The 13,644-nt window shown below is 43.7% G+C and overlaps 15 non-coding genes across 15 annotated transcripts; 5 read left to right on the top strand and 10 right to left on the bottom strand.

The window, feature by feature from the left end:
* Positions 1-58: 58 nt before the first annotated feature.
* Positions 59-149, bottom strand: trnar-ucu (transfer RNA arginine (anticodon UCU)). The gene is given in 2 exon segments: positions 59-94; positions 113-149. It is a non-coding gene; the product is annotated as a tRNA-Arg (tRNA).
* Positions 150-929: 780 nt separating this feature from the next.
* On the top strand, positions 930-1,001 carry trnaq-cug (transfer RNA glutamine (anticodon CUG)). The gene has a single exon. It is a non-coding gene; the product is annotated as a tRNA-Gln (tRNA).
* Positions 1,002-1,200: 199 nt separating this feature from the next.
* trnak-uuu (transfer RNA lysine (anticodon UUU)) lies at positions 1,201-1,273 on the bottom strand. Its single transcript has one exon. It is a non-coding gene; the product is annotated as a tRNA-Lys (tRNA).
* A 1,404-nt stretch (positions 1,274-2,677) lies between these two features.
* Positions 2,678-2,768, bottom strand: trnar-ucu (transfer RNA arginine (anticodon UCU)). The gene is given in 2 exon segments: positions 2,678-2,713; positions 2,732-2,768. It is a non-coding gene; the product is annotated as a tRNA-Arg (tRNA).
* A 767-nt stretch (positions 2,769-3,535) lies between these two features.
* Positions 3,536-3,607, top strand: trnar-ucu (transfer RNA arginine (anticodon UCU)). The gene has a single exon. It is a non-coding gene; the product is annotated as a tRNA-Gln (tRNA).
* A 738-nt stretch (positions 3,608-4,345) lies between these two features.
* Positions 4,346-4,436, bottom strand: trnar-ucu (transfer RNA arginine (anticodon UCU)). Its single transcript is given in 2 exon segments — positions 4,346-4,381; positions 4,400-4,436. It is a non-coding gene; the product is annotated as a tRNA-Arg (tRNA).
* A 1,354-nt stretch (positions 4,437-5,790) lies between these two features.
* On the bottom strand, positions 5,791-5,881 carry trnar-ucu (transfer RNA arginine (anticodon UCU)). Its single transcript is given in 2 exon segments — positions 5,791-5,826; positions 5,845-5,881. It is a non-coding gene; the product is annotated as a tRNA-Arg (tRNA).
* Positions 5,882-6,674: 793 nt separating this feature from the next.
* Positions 6,675-6,746, top strand: trnaq-cug (transfer RNA glutamine (anticodon CUG)). The gene has a single exon. It is a non-coding gene; the product is annotated as a tRNA-Gln (tRNA).
* A 199-nt stretch (positions 6,747-6,945) lies between these two features.
* trnak-uuu (transfer RNA lysine (anticodon UUU)) lies at positions 6,946-7,018 on the bottom strand. Its single transcript has one exon. It is a non-coding gene; the product is annotated as a tRNA-Lys (tRNA).
* A 1,403-nt stretch (positions 7,019-8,421) lies between these two features.
* trnar-ucu (transfer RNA arginine (anticodon UCU)) lies at positions 8,422-8,512 on the bottom strand. Its single transcript is given in 2 exon segments — positions 8,422-8,457; positions 8,476-8,512. It is a non-coding gene; the product is annotated as a tRNA-Arg (tRNA).
* Positions 8,513-9,292: 780 nt separating this feature from the next.
* Positions 9,293-9,364, top strand: trnaq-cug (transfer RNA glutamine (anticodon CUG)). The gene has a single exon. It is a non-coding gene; the product is annotated as a tRNA-Gln (tRNA).
* A 199-nt stretch (positions 9,365-9,563) lies between these two features.
* trnak-uuu (transfer RNA lysine (anticodon UUU)) lies at positions 9,564-9,636 on the bottom strand. Its single transcript has one exon. It is a non-coding gene; the product is annotated as a tRNA-Lys (tRNA).
* A 1,403-nt stretch (positions 9,637-11,039) lies between these two features.
* Positions 11,040-11,130, bottom strand: trnar-ucu (transfer RNA arginine (anticodon UCU)). Its single transcript is given in 2 exon segments — positions 11,040-11,075; positions 11,094-11,130. It is a non-coding gene; the product is annotated as a tRNA-Arg (tRNA).
* A 780-nt stretch (positions 11,131-11,910) lies between these two features.
* trnaq-cug (transfer RNA glutamine (anticodon CUG)) lies at positions 11,911-11,982 on the top strand. The gene has a single exon. It is a non-coding gene; the product is annotated as a tRNA-Gln (tRNA).
* A 740-nt stretch (positions 11,983-12,722) lies between these two features.
* On the bottom strand, positions 12,723-12,813 carry trnar-ucu (transfer RNA arginine (anticodon UCU)). The gene is given in 2 exon segments: positions 12,723-12,758; positions 12,777-12,813. It is a non-coding gene; the product is annotated as a tRNA-Arg (tRNA).
* Between the last annotated feature and the right edge of the window lie 831 nt (positions 12,814-13,644).

Here is a 13,644-nt window from a genome sequence, read left to right as displayed (position 1 = left end):
GCGCAGGCTCTGGTTTTACACACCTAATATTTGAAGTCCTACAGCTAGCCTAAAACAACGACTCTGGTGGGACTCGAACCCACAACCTTTGAATCACACCTCAGTGTTTGACTAGAAGTCCAACGCGCTATCCATTGCGCCACAGAGCCTGCGTGGGTCAGGAAGCAAACAACGTACCCAACAACAAACTGAGCGCTGCTGGTTTGGCAGAATTTGAAGAGTAGTGCTTGAACTATTAAAAATGGACCGCTCCGATTCATTTCGTCATGTGCCACTTTAGTATGATTCAGGGTCTGTCGTTGCTCAGGGCCAGGGAGCAGTTCCGTTTTCGTTGGTTCAACCTTGACAGAAAAGGCATTCCTGTAATTAATATTAGATGTCCATGAACTTGGTATACAACTTTTGTTTTGGAGTGGGCATGGTGCTGTTTGAAAAGAAAATGTTCCACTACATGTTTTAGGAGCAGCAACGCCACACAGTGTTTGGTAAATTAATTTGAACAAGCAACAATGGTTATAGGCAATATACACAATACAACATTGCGTATATTGGCTTGCGATGCGCGACTACATCTCCAAGGGGAATGTGCTGGGTCTGTATCCTAACCAAGTATTTACTTGCGTCTGCACCATATTTGCCGAAAAAAAACGGGATTATTCAAATATAATTGCAGACTGTCGCTTCGAAAGCAGGAAAAGTTTATTTCTGTCACAGTGTGGTTTTTGCGATTGTTGTATAAAATACGCGTAAAATGCAATATGTTTAATAGTGTTGTTGATGCCTTGTTTGAAAGTCATTGTTATGGCATGCTGTTAAACGGTTGTCTGCAGATGGGGATAACGCCTTGCGCTCCAGGGGTCGTCAGCGGGGGCATTTGACAGCTGACAACCCATCCACCTCCCAGGTCCACCTCCCAGGTCTACCCCTGCGGTTCCATGGTGTAATGGTTAGCACTCTGGACTCTGAATCCAGCGATCCGAGTTCAAATCTCGGTGGGACCTGAGTTTTACTATTTTTTTTGTGGCATGGTGTTGCTTGAAAAGAAGATGTTCGACTACATGTTTTAGGAGTAGCAACGCCACACAGTGTTTGGTAAATTAATTTGAACAAGCAACAGTGGTTATAGGCAATATAAACAATACAACATTGTGTTTAGCCCAATAACTATCGTTTTATTAAAACGTTATTTAAAAAATCCTCCGCCCGAACAGGGACTTGAACCCTGGACCCTCAGATTAAAAGTCTGATGCTCTACCGACTGAGCTATCCGGGCTCAGTGCAAAACAGATAATTTAATACATTAACATGTAATACGTTAAAATCCATACCCAGTCGAATCGAATACAGAAGATTTAGAAAATGAGAGTCTCATGGTCCGGCACAATCTAAACTGGAGATAGTATTACTTGTATTTGAACAATTACGAATAGACAGTAGCGGGTTTAGGCACACGCAGCCCAAGCAATTGCATAGGGCCCAGGGCAGCGAGGGGGGCCCTTTTGTCGTGGCTCAGTTAGTATTAAAAAACTTATATTCACCTAAAGTCTGACACATTATGCCTTTTACCATTCTTTTTATTTATACGCCACCAGCCATAAACAGAAAAAACAGCGTGTACGTGTTTAAAGCCGTGCGCAGGTTTACGTCAGAATGTAATCATGTCACCAACGATTTAAGCTAAAAACGGTAAGACGTTTCAACATGAACTCATTTCGAAACACTGAAAACAATGTTTGCTTGCATGTATCGTAAGTGCTGCATACTTGAGGGGAAATCATGTATAGGTGCCTCACACGCGTAGGGCTGCGTGTTTGAAAGAACCGGGAAACAAATGCTTTTTCAGCCGTGTATCGTCATCGCCTCTTTCGATGCGCAACTATATCTCCAATAGGAATGTGCTTCATCTGTATCGTACCCAATTATTTACTCGCATCTGCATCATATTTGCCGAAAAAAAACGGGATTATTCAAATAGGATTGCAGGCACTGTGCCTGTTGTTACTGTAGCACATGCAACACAAACGTTTAGGCTGCGTTTGTGTCTCATGTTGTTACTGGAGGAGGATATCCGAAACGCAGCCAAATATAATCATCTGCTCACATACAAACACTTTAGTGAAAAGATAAGAGACAACGAAAAAAGTCAATCAAACTTGCGATGAGGACAGGATTCGAACCCACGCGTGCAGAGCACAACGGATTAGCAGTCCATCTGCTCAACCACTCGGTCACCTCGTCCTGTCTGAGTTGCTCCACAGTATCAAACTGGATGAAACACGGAGGATCTGTTCACAGTGCGGGTGTAGAAGCTGTCAACCCAGTCCTACGGTGCGCGATTATATGCCAGTGCGCATGCGGTTTAAACAATAGCAAGAAACCTGCAGCGTCAGGTGTGGTTTCAGCACTTGCAACACCGGATAGTTTAAGCGATTATGAAATATGAGAAACCTTTTCCACAAAAGCGAAATGTTGAGTGGGTCCCTGCATGGTGGCCCAGTATGGGAGGTTGCATGGTGAATGGTTAGCACTCTGGTTTTTGAATCCAGTGATCCGAGATCAAGTGCCGGTGAACCGTACTGTTTGTCTTTAGAGTTGACTTAGAAAAAGAACGAAATGGATGCGCAGGCTCTGGTTTTACACACCTAATATTTGAAGTCCTACAGCTAGCCTAAAACAACGACTCTGGTGGGACTCGAACCCACAACCTTTGAATCACACCTCAGTGTTTGACTAGAAGTCCAACGCGCTATCCATTGCGCCACAGAGCCTGCGTGGGTCAGGAAGCAAACAACGTACCCAACAACAAACTGAGCGCTGCTGGTTTGGCAGAATTTGAAGAGTAGTGCTTGAACTATTAAAAATGGACCGCTCCGATTCATTTCGTCATGTGCCACTTTAGTATGATTCAGGGTCTGTCGTTGCTCAGGGCCAGGGAGCAGTTCCGTTTTCGTTGGTTCAACCTTGACAGAAAAGGCATTCCTGTAATTAATATTAGATGTCCATGAACTTGGTATACAACTTTTGTTTTGGAGTGGGCATGGTGCTGTTTGAAAAGAAAATGTTCCACTACATGTTTTAGGAGCAGCAACGCCACACAGTGTTTGGTAAATTAATTTGAACAAGCAACAATGGTTATAGGCAATATACACAATACAACATTGCGTATATTGGCTTGCGATGCGCGACTACATCTCCAAGGGGAATGTGCTGGGTCTGTATCCTAACCAAGTATTTACTTGCGTCTGCACCATATTTGCCGAAAAAAAACGGGATTATTCAAATATAATTGCAGACTGTCGCTTCGAAAGCAGGAAAAGTTTATTTCTGTCACAGTGTGGTTTTTGCGATTGTTGTATAAAATACGCGTAAAATGCAATATGTTTAATAGTGTTGTTGATGCCTTGTTTGAAAGTCATTGTTATGGCATGCTGTTAAACGGTTGTCTGCAGATGGGGATAACGCCTTGCGCTCCAGGGGTCGTCAGCGGGGGCATTTGACAGCTGACAACCCATCCACCTCCCAGGTCTACCCCTGCGGTTCCATGGTGTAATGGTTAGCACTCTGGACTCTGAATCCAGCGATCCGAGTTCAAATCTCGGTGGGACCTGTGTTTTACTATTTTTTTTTTAAATCAAGTGAACTACCAGATTTCATATTACAATCGGTCAGCTGAAATAAAATGCAGTTCCGATGTCTAAGGTAGGAAATGGTTTCATAAAGACTAATGCGTTTTTGTCTCATGTTGTTACTGGAGGGGAATATCCGAAACGCAGCCAAATATAATCCTGTACTCACACACAAACACTTTTGTGAAAAGATAAGAGACAAGGAAAGAAGTCAATCAAATTTGCGACGAGCACAATGGATTAGCAGTCCATCTGCTTAACCACTCGGTCACCTCGTCCGGTCTGCGCTTCTCCACAGTATCAAACTGGATGAAACACGGAGGATCTGTTCACAGTGCGGGTGTAGAAGCTGTCAACCCTGTCCTAAGGTGCGCGATTATATGCCAGTGTGCATGCGGTTTAAACAATAGCAAGAAACCTGCAGCGTCAGGTGTGGTTTCAGCACTTGCTGCACCGGATAGCTCAAGCGATTATGAAATATTAGAAACCTTTTCCACAAAAGCGAAATGTTGAGAGGGTCCCTGCATGGTGGCCCAGTATGGGAGGTTGCATGGTGTAATGGTTACCACTCTGGATTTCGAATCCAGTGATCCGAGATCAAGTGCCGGTGAACCGTACTGTTTATCTTTAGAGTTGACTTAGAAAAAGAAAGAAATGGATGCGCAGGCTCTGGTTTTACACATCTAATGTTTGAGGGTCCTACAGCTAGCCTAAAACAACGACTCTGGTGGGACTCGAACCCACAACCTTTGAATCACACCTCAGTGTTTGACTAGAAGTCCAACGCGCTATCCATTGCGCCACAGAGCCTGCGTGGGTCAGGAAGCGAGCAACATACCCAACAACAAACTGAGCGCTGCTGGTTTGGCAGAATTTGAAGAGAGGATCTCTAGTGCTTGAACTATTAAAAATGGACCGCTGCGATTAATTTCGTCATGTGCCACTTTAGTATGATTCAGGGTCCATCGTTCCTCAGGGCCTGGGGGCAGTTCCGTTTTCATTGGTTCAATCTTGACAGCAAAGGCATTCCTGTAATTGATATTAGATGTCCATGAACTTGGTATATAACTTTTGTTTTGGAGTGGGCATGGTGTTGCTTGAAAAGAAGATGTTCGACTACATGTTTTAGGAGTAGCAACGCCACACAGTGTTTGGTAAATTAATTTGAACAAGCAACAATGGTTATAGGCAATATACACAATACAACATTGCGTATATTGGCTTGCGATGCGCGACTACATCTCCAAGGGGAATGTGCTGGGTCTGTATCCTAACCAAGTATTTACTTGCGTCTGCACCATATTTGCCGAAAAAAAACGGGATTATTCAAATATAATTGCAGACTGTCGCTTCGAAAGCAGGAAAAGTTTATTTCTGTCAAAGTGTGGTTTTTGCGATTGTTCCCAATTATTTACTTGCATCTGCATCATATTTGCCGAAAAAAACGGGATTATTCAAATAGGATTGCAGGCACTGTGCCTGTTGTTACTGTAGCACATGCAACACAAACGTTTAGGCTGCGTTTGTGTCTCATGTTGTTACTGGAGGAGGATATCCGAAACGCAGCCAAATATAATCATCTGCTCACATACAAACACTTTAGTGAAAAGATAAGAGACAACGAAAAAAGTCAATCAAACTTGCGATGAGGACAGGATTCGAACCCACGCGTGCAGAGCACAACGGATTAGCAGTCCATCTGCTCAACCACTCGGTCACCTCGTCCTGTCTGAGCTGCTCCACAGTATCAAACTGGATGAAACACGGAGGATCTGTTCACAGTGCGGGTGTAGAAGCTGTCAACCCAGTCCTACGGTGCGCGATTATATGCCAGTGCGCATGCGGTTTAAACAATAGCAAGAAACCTGCAGCGTCAGGTGTGGTTTCAGCACTTGCAACACCGGATAGTTTAAGCGATTATGAAATATGAGAAACCTTTTCCACAAAAGCGAAATGTTGAGTGGGTCCCTGCATGGTGGCCCAATATGGGAGGTTGCATGGTGAATGGTTAGCACTCTGGTTTTTGAATCCAGTGATCCGAGATCAAGTGCCGGTGAACCGTACTGTTTGTCTTTAGAGTTGACTTAGAAAAAGAACGAAATGGATGCGCAGGCTCTGGTTTTACACACCTAATATTTGAAGTCCTACAGCTAGCCTAAAACAACGACTCTGGTGGGACTCGAACCCACAACCTTTGAATCACACCTCAGTGTTTGACTAGAAGTCCAACGCGCTATCCATTGCGCCACAGAGCCTGCGTGGGTCAGGAAGCAAACAACGTACCCAACAACAAACTGAGCGCTGCTGGTTTGGCAGAATTTGAAGAGTAGTGCTTGAACTATTAAAAATGGACCGCTCCGATTCATTTCGTCATGTGCCACTTTAGTATGATTCAGGGTCTGTCGTTGCTCAGGGCCAGGGAGCAGTTCCGTTTTCGTTGGTTCAACCTTGACAGAAAAGGCATTCCTGTAATTAATATTAGATGTCCATGAACTTGGTATACAACTTTTGTTTTGGAGTGGGCATGGTGCTGTTTGAAAAGAAAATGTTCCACTACATGTTTTAGGAGCAGCAACGCCACACAGTGTTTGGTAAATTAATTTGAACAAGCAACAATGGTTATAGGCAATATACACAATACAACATTGCGTATATTGGCTTGCGATGCGCGACTACATCTCCAAGGGGAATGTGCTGGGTCTGTATCCTAACCAAGTATTTACTTGCGTCTGCACCATATTTGCCGAAAAAAAACGGGATTATTCAAATATAATTGCAGACTGTCGCTTCGAAAGCAGGAAAAGTTTATTTCTGTCACAGTGTGGTTTTTGCGATTGTTGTATAAAATACGCGTAAAATGCAATATGTTTAATAGTGTTGTTGATGCCTTGTTTGAAAGTCATTGTTATGGCATGCTGTTAAACGGTTGTCTGCAGATGAGGATAACGCCTTGCGCTCCAGGGGTCGTCAGCGGGGGCATTTGACAGCTGACAACCCATCCACCTCCCAGGTCCACCTCCCAGGTCCACCTCCCAGGTCTACCCCTGCGGTTCCATGGTGTAATGGTTAGCACTCTGGACTCTGAATCCAGCGATCCGAGTTCAAATCTCGGTGGGACCTGAGTTTTACTATTTTTTTTGTGGCATGGTGTTGCTTGAAAAGAAGATGTTCGACTACATGTTTTAGGAGTAGCAACGCCACACAGTGTTTGGTAAATTAATTTGAACAAGCAACAGTGGTTATAGGCAATATAAACAATACAACATTGTGTTTAGCCCAATAACTATCGTTTTATTAAAACGTTATTTAAAAAATCCTCCGCCCGAACAGGGACTTGAACCCTGGACCCTCAGATTAAAAGTCTGATGCTCTACCGACTGAGCTATCCGGGCTCAGTGCAAAACAGATAATTTAATACATTAACATGTAATACGTTAAAATCCATACCCAGTCGAATCGAATACAGAAGATTTAGAAAATGAGAGTCTCATGGTCCGGCACAATCTAAACTGGAGATAGTATTACTTGTATTTGAACAATTACGAATAGACAGTAGCGGGTTTAGGCACACGCAGCCCAAGCAATTGCATAGGGCCCAGGGCAGCGAGGGGGGCCCTTTTGTCGTGGCTCAGTTAGTATTAAAAAACTTATATTCACCTAAAGTCTGACACATTAGCCTTTTACCATTCTTTTTATTTATACGCCACCAGCCATAAACAGAAAAAACAGCGTGTACGTGTTTAAAGCCGTGCGCAGGTTTACGTCAGAATGTAATCATGTCACCAACGATTTAAGCTAAAAACGGTAAGACGTTTCAACATGAACTCATTTCGAAACACTGAAAACAATGTTTGCTTGCATGTATCGTAAGTGCTGCATACTTGAGGGGAAATCATGTATAGGTGCCTCACACGCGTAGGGCTGCGTGTTTGAAAGAACCGGGAAACAAATGCTTTTTCAGCCGTGTATCGTCATCGCCTCTTTCGATGCGCAACTATATCTCCAATAGGAATGTGCTTCATCTGTATCGTACCCAATTATTTACTCGCATCTGCATCATATTTGCCGAAAAAAAACGGGATTATTCAAATAGGATTGCAGGCACTGTGCCTGTTGTTACTGTAGCACATGCAACACAAACGTTTAGGCTGCGTTTGTGTCTCATGTTGTTACTGGAGGAGGATATCCGAAACGCAGCCAAATATAATCATCTGCTCACATACAAACACTTTAGTGAAAAGATAAGAGACAACGAAAAAAGTCAATCAAACTTGCGATGAGGACAGGATTCGAACCCACGCGTGCAGAGCACAACGGATTAGCAGTCCATCTGCTCAACCACTCGGTCACCTCGTCCTGTCTGAGTTGCTCCACAGTATCAAACTGGATGAAACACGGAGGATCTGTTCACAGTGCGGGTGTAGAAGCTGTCAACCCAGTCCTACGGTGCGCGATTATATGCCAGTGCGCATGCGGTTTAAACAATAGCAAGAAACCTGCAGCGTCAGGTGTGGTTTCAGCACTTGCAACACCGGATAGTTTAAGCGATTATGAAATATGAGAAACCTTTTCCACAAAAGCGAAATGTTGAGTGGGTCCCTGCATGGTGGCCCAGTATGGGAGGTTGCATGGTGAATGGTTAGCACTCTGGTTTTTGAATCCAGTGATCCGAGATCAAGTGCCGGTGAACCGTACTGTTTGTCTTTAGAGTTGACTTAGAAAAAGAACGAAATGGATGCGCAGGCTCTGGTTTTACACACCTAATATTTGAAGTCCTACAGCTAGCCTAAAACAACGACTCTGGTGGGACTCGAACCCACAACCTTTGAATCACACCTCAGTGTTTGACTAGAAGTCCAACGCGCTATCCATTGCGCCACAGAGCCTGCGTGGGTCAGGAAGCAAACAACGTACCCAACAACAAACTGAGCGCTGCTGGTTTGGCAGAATTTGAAGAGTAGTGCTTGAACTATTAAAAATGGACCGCTCCGATTCATTTCGTCATGTGCCACTTTAGTATGATTCAGGGTCCGTCGTTGCTCAGGGCCAGGGAGCAGTTCCGTTTTCGTTGGTTCAACCTTGACAGAAAAGGCATTCCTGTAATTAATATTAGATGTCCATGAACTTGGTATACAACTTTTGTTTTGGAGTGGGCATGGTGCTGTTTGAAAAGAAAATGTTCCACTACATGTTTTAGGAGCAGCAACGCCACACAGTGTTTGGTAAATTAATTTGAACAAGCAACAATGGTTATAGGCAATATACACAATACAACATTGCGTATATTGGCTTGCGATGCGCGACTACATCTCCAAGGGGAATGTGCTGGGTCTGTATCCTAACCAAGTATTTAATTGCGTCTGCACCATATTTGCCGAAAAAAAACGGGATTATTCAAATATAATTGCAGACTGTCGCTTCGAAAGCAGGAAAAGTTTATTTCTGTCACAGTGTGGTTTTTGCGATTGTTGTATAAAATACGCGTAAAATGCAATATGTTTAATAGTGTTGTTGATGCCTTGTTTGAAAGTCATTGTTATGGCATGCTGTTAAACGGTTGTCTGCAGATGAGGATAACGCCTTGCGCTCCAGGGGTCGTCAGCGGGGGCATTTGACAGCTGACAACCCATCCACCTCCCAGGTCCACCTCCCAGGTCTACCCCTGCGGTTCCATGGTGTAATGGTTAGCACTCTGGACTCTGAATCCAGCGATCCGAGTTCAAATCTCGGTGGGACCTGAGTTTTACTATTTTTTTTGTGGCATGGTGTTGCTTGAAAAGAAGATGTTCGACTACATGTTTTAGGAGTAGCAACGCCACACAGTGTTTGGTAAATTAATTTGAACAAGCAACAGTGGTTATAGGCAATATAAACAATACAACATTGTGTTTAGCCCAATAACTATCGTTTTATTAAAACGTTATTTAAAAAATCCTCCGCCCGAACAGGGACTTGAACCCTGGACCCTCAGATTAAAAGTCTGATGCTCTACCGACTGAGCTATCCGGGCTCAGTGCAAAACAGATAATTTAATACATTAACATGTAATACGTTAAAATCCATACCCAGTCGAATCGAATACAGAAGATTTAGAAAATGAGAGTCTCATGGTCCGGCACAATCTAAACTGGAGATAGTATTACTTGTATTTGAACAATTACGAATAGACAGTAGCGGGTTTAGGCACACGCAGCCCAAGCAATTGCATAGGGCCCAGGGCAGCGAGGGGGGGCCTTTTGTCGTGGCTCAGTTAGTATTAAAAAACTTATATTCACCTAAAGTCTGACACATTAGCCTTTTACCATTCTTTTTATTTATACGCCACCAGCCATAAACAGAAAAAACAGCGTGTACGTGTTTAAAGCCGTGCGCAGGTTTACGTCAGAATGTAATCATGTCACCAACGATTTAAGCTAAAAACGGTAAGACGTTTCAACATGAACTCATTTCGAAACACTGAAAACAATGTTTGCTTGCATGTATCGTAAGTGCTGCATACTTGAGGGGAAATCATGTATAGGTGCCTCACACGCGTAGGGCTGCGTGTTTGAAAGAACCGGGAAACAAATGCTTTTTCAGCCGTGTATCGTCATCGCCTCTTTCGATGCGCAACTATATCTCCAATAGGAATGTGCTTCATCTGTATCGTACCCAATTATTTACTCGCATCTGCATCATATTTGCCGAAAAAAAACGGGATTATTCAAATAGGATTGCAGGCACTGTGCCTGTTGTTACTGTAGCACATGCAACACAAACGTTTAGGCTGCGTTTGTGTCTCATGTTGTTACTGGAGGAGGATATCCGAAACGCAGCCAAATATAATCATCTGCTCACATACAAACACTTTAGTGAAAAGATAAGAGACAACGAAAAAAGTCAATCAAACTTGCGATGAGGACAGGATTCGAACCCACGCGTGCAGAGCACAACGGATTAGCAGTCCATCTGCTCAACCACTCGGTCACCTCGTCCTGTCTGAGTTGCTCCACAGTATCAAACTGGATGAAACACGGAGGATCTGTTCACAGTGCGGGTGTAGAAGCTGTCAACCCAGTCCTACGGTGCGCGATTATATGCCAGTGCGCATGCGGTTTAAACAATAGCAAGAAACCTGCAGCGTCAGGTGTGGTTTCAGCACTTGCAACACCGGATAGTTTAAGCGATTATGAAATATGAGAAACCTTTTCCACAAAAGCGAAATGTTGAGTGGGTCCCTGCATGGTGGCCCAGTATGGGAGGTTGCATGGTGAATGGTTAGCACTCTGGTTTTTGAATCCAGTGATCCGAGATCAAGTGCCGGTGAACCGTACTGTTTGTCTTTAGAGTTGACTTAGAAAAAGAACGAAATGGATGCGCAGGCTCTGGTTTTACACACCTAATATTTGAAGTCCTACAGCTAGCCTAAAACAACGACTCTGGTGGGACTCGAACCCACAACCTTTGAATCACACCTCAGTGTTTGACTAGAAGTCCAACGCGCTATCCATTGCGCCACAGAGCCTGCGTGGGTCAGGAAGCAAACAACGTACCCAACAACAAACTGAGCGCTGCTGGTTTGGCAGAATTTGAAGAGTAGTGCTTGAACTATTAAAAATGGACCGCTCCGATTCATTTCGTCATGTGCCACTTTAGTATGATTCAGGGTCTGTCGTTGCTCAGGGCCAGGGAGCAGTTCCGTTTTCGTTGGTTCAACCTTGACAGAAAAGGCATTCCTGTAATTAATATTAGATGTCCATGAACTTGGTATACAACTTTTGTTTTGGAGTGGGCATGGTGCTGTTTGAAAAGAAAATGTTCCACTACATGTTTTAGGAGCAGCAACGCCACACAGTGTTTGGTAAATTAATTTGAACAAGCAACAATGGTTATAGGCAATATACACAATACAACATTGCGTATATTGGCTTGCGATGCGCGACTACATCTCCAAGGGGAATGTGCTGGGTCTGTATCCTAACCAAGTATTTACTTGCGTCTGCACCATATTTGCCGAAAAAAAACGGGATTATTCAAATATAATTGCAGACTGTCGCTTCGAAAGCAGGAAAAGTTTATTTCTGTCAAAGTGTGGTTTTTGCGATTGTTGTATAAAATACGCGTAAAATGCAATATGTTTAATAGTGTTGTAGATGCCTTGTTTGAAAGTCATTGTTATGGCATGCTGTTAAACGGTTCTCTGCAGATGGGGATAACGCCTTGCGCTCCAGGGGTCGTCAGCGGGGGCATTTGACAGCTGACAACCCATCCACCTCCCAGGTCCACCTCCCAGGTCTACCCCTGCGGTTCCATGGTGTAATGGTTAGCACTCTGGACTCTGAATCCAGCGATCCGAGTTCAAATCTCGGTGGGACCTGTGTTTTACTATTTTTTTTTTTTAAATCAAGTGAACTACCAGATTTCATATTACAATCGGTCAGCTGAAATAAAATGCAGTTCAGATGTCTAAGGTAGGAAATGGTTTCATAAAGACTAATGCGTTTTTGTCTCATGTTGTTACTGGAGGGGAATATCCGAAACGCAGCCAAATATAATCCTGTACTCACACACAAACACTTTTGTGAAAAGATAAGAGACAAGGAAAGAAGTCAATCAAATTTGCGACGAGCACAATGGATTAGCAGTCCATCTGCTTAACCACTCGGCCACCTCGTCCGGTCTGCGCTTCTCCACAGTATCAAACTGGATGAAACACGGAGGATCTGTTCACAGTGCGGGTGTAGAAGCTGTCAACCCTGTCCTAAGGTGCGCGATTATATGCCAGTGTGCATGCGGTTTAAACAATAGCAAGAAACCTGCAGCGTCAGGTGTGGTTTCAGCACTTGCTGCACCGGATAGCTCAAGCGATTATGAAATATTAGAAACCTTTTCCACAAAAGCGAAATGTTGAGAGGGTCCCTGCATGGTGGCCCAGTATGGGAGGTTGCATGGTGTAATGGTTACCACTCTGGATTTCGAATCCAGTGATCCGAGATCAAGTGCCGGTGAACCGTACTGTTTATCTTTAGAGTTGACTTAGAAAAAGAAAGAAATGGATGCGCAGGCTCTGGTTTTACACATCTAATGTTTGAGGGTCCTACAGCTAGCCTAAAACAACGACTCTGGTGGGACTCGAACCCACAACCTTTGAATCACACCTCAGTGTTTGACTAGAAGTCCAACGCGCTATCCATTGCGCCACAGAGCCTGCGTGGGTCAGGAAGCGAGCAACATACCCAACAACAAACTGAGCGCTGCTGGTTTGGCAGAATTTGAAGAGAGGATCTCTAGTGCTTGAACTATTAAAAATGGACCGCTGCGATTAATTTCGTCATGTGCCACTTTAGTATGATTCAGGGTCCATCGTTCCTCAGGGCCTGGGGGCAGTTCCGTTTTCATTGGTTCAATCTTGACAGCAAAGGCATTCCTGTAATTGATATTAGATGTCCATGAACTTGGTATATAACTTTTGTTTTGGAGTGGGCATGGTGTTGCTTGAAAAGAAGATGTTCGACTACATGTTTTAGGAGTAGCAACGCCACACAGTGTTTGGTAAATTAATTTGAACAAGCAACAATGGTTATAGGCAATATACACAATACAACATTGCGTATATTGGCTTGCGATGCGCGACTACATCTCCAAGGGGAATGTGCTGGGTCTGTATCCTAACCAAGTATTTACTTGCGTCTGCACCATATTTGCCGAAAAAAAACGGGATTATTCAAATATAATTGCAGACTGTCGCTTCGAAAGCAGGAAAAGTTTATTTCTGTCAAAGTGTGGTTTTTGCGATTGTTCCCAATTATTTACTTGCATCTGCATCATATTTGCCGAAAAAAACGGGATTATTCAAATAGGATTGCAGGCACTGTGCCTGTTGTTACTGTAGCACATGCAACACAAACGTTTAGGCTGCGTTTGTGTCTCATGTTGTTACTGGAGGAGGATATCCGAAACGCAGCCAAATATAATCATCTGCTCACATACAAACACTTTAGTGAAAAGATAAGAGACAACGAAAAAAGTCAATCAAATT

Source organism: Acipenser ruthenus, chromosome 21, assembly GCF_902713425.1.
Source record: "Acipenser ruthenus chromosome 21, fAciRut3.2 maternal haplotype, whole genome shotgun sequence".
Classification (NCBI taxonomy): Eukaryota; Metazoa; Chordata; class Actinopteri; order Acipenseriformes; family Acipenseridae; genus Acipenser; species Acipenser ruthenus.
This window is presented reverse-complemented; position numbering and strand designations above follow the sequence as displayed.